Below are 2,139 nucleotides of genomic sequence, written 5' to 3'. Positions count from 1 at the left end.
GGAGGAAGAGCATGGGAAAAAGATTAACATTAAACAGAGATGAGTGGTGGGAGGGAAAGGGAGAGAGAAGGGAAATTGTATGGAAATGGAAGGAGACCCTCATTTTTGCACAAAATTACATATAAGAGGTTGTGAGGGGAAAGGGGGGGGACAAGGGAGAGAATTGAACAACAACAGATGGGGTAGAGAGGGAAGATGGGAGGGGAGGGGAGGGGAGATAGTAAGGGATAGGAAAGGTAGCAGAATACAACAGTCACTAATATGACATTATGTAAAAATGTGGATGGCTAACCGATGTGATTATGCAATTTGTATTTGGGGTAAAAATGGGAGTTCATAACCCACTTGAATCAAATGTATGAAAGATGATATGTCATGAGCTTTGTAATGTTTTGAACAACCAATAAAAAATAAAATAAAATAAAATAAAACAATCTAAACCTCACCATAGCCCTAATCATAAACCTAACACTAACACTATACCTAACACTAACTCTAACCTAAACACTAATTATAACCCTAACCCTAACACTAACCATAGCACTAACCCTAATTCTAACCCTTACCCTAACCCTAAACCAAACCTAACCCAATCCTAAACCTAACACTACCGTAAATCTAACCCTAACACAAACACTTACCTTAAAAATAACACTAAGCCTAACCCTAAACCTAACACTAACCCTAAAACTAACCCTAACCCTAGCCCTTACCCTAACCCGAACAATAAGCTTAAACCTAACTCTATTCCTAATACTAACACTAACCATAACCCTAACCCTAACACAAAACCTAACTTTAAAACAAACCATAACCTGAAAACTAACACTAATCCTAATACTAACATAAAATCTACACCAAATTACAAAACTAACCATAACCAAAAAATAAACCCTAACACTAACAGTAACTATAACAGTAACAATAACCCTAAACCTAACTTGATTTCTAATACTAACACTTACTTTAATCCTAACCCTAATCCTAACACTCAACATAAACCTAACCCTAACACTAAACCTAACACTAACCCAAACAATAACCCAAACACAAAACCTAACCCTAATCCTAACACTAATCTTAACCCTAAAACTAATCCTAAACATAAAACTAATCTTTACCCTAACCCTAACTCTATAACTAACCCTAAATCTAACCCTACACATAACACTAACCCTAACCCTAACTCTAAGCTAATGCTAATTTTAAATTTTTACACAAACACTAACCCTAAAACTAAAACTAACACATACCCTAACCCTAAACCTAAGAGTAATCCTAAACCTAAACCTAACCCTAACACTAACACTAACCCAGACACCAAACCTAACAATAATCCTGACCTTAACTCTAAACCTAAACCTAATCTTAACCGTAACTGTAACCCTAATGCTAACCCTAACCCTAACACTTAACCCTAAGCCAGACCCCAACCCTAAACCTAATCCTTACCATAACCCTAAACCTAAACCTAAACCTAATCATAACTGTAAACCTAACCCTAACACAAACACTAACTCCAACCCTAACACTAACACTAACCCTAACTCTAATACTAAACTTAACCCTAATCAGAAACCTAACCATAACCCTGACCCTTACCAAACACTAAACCTAACCATAACTCTAGCCCTAACACTAAACTTAAACCTATCCCTAACCATAAAACTAACCATAACCATAACCCTAAGCCTAACACTAACCCTAATCCTAAACCTATCACTAACCTTTCCCCAACACTAACCCTAAGGCTAATACTAAAACCAACCTGAAACCTATTCATAACCCCAACATGAACCCTAAACCTACCAATAACCCTAACCCTAACAAAAACCTAACCCTAACCCTAACCATACCCCTAACACTATTCCTCATTCTAACCCTAACACTATCACTACCACTAACTCAAACACTAACCTTAACCCTAACCCTAACCCTAACCTTAACCCAACCCTAAACCAAACACTAAATCTAATACAAACCCTAACTAAAACCATAACCCTAACTTTAACCTAATCCAAACGCCTTATTGACCCTAAACCTAATCCTAAACCTAACACTGAATATAACACTAACCCTAACCCTAACCCAAACACAAACCCTAACTCTAACCATATCACTAAACCATCCCTCACCCAA

This window comes from Marmota monax, unplaced genomic scaffold (genome assembly GCF_021218885.2).
Source record: "Marmota monax isolate L192 unplaced genomic scaffold, Marmota_monax_Labrador192_F-V1.1 WCK01_AAM20220418_F8-fsc00248, whole genome shotgun sequence".
NCBI lineage: Eukaryota > Metazoa > Chordata > Mammalia > Rodentia > Sciuridae > Marmota > Marmota monax.
The sequence above is the reverse complement of the archived record's forward strand: the minus strand, read 5'-3'. Positions refer to the sequence as shown.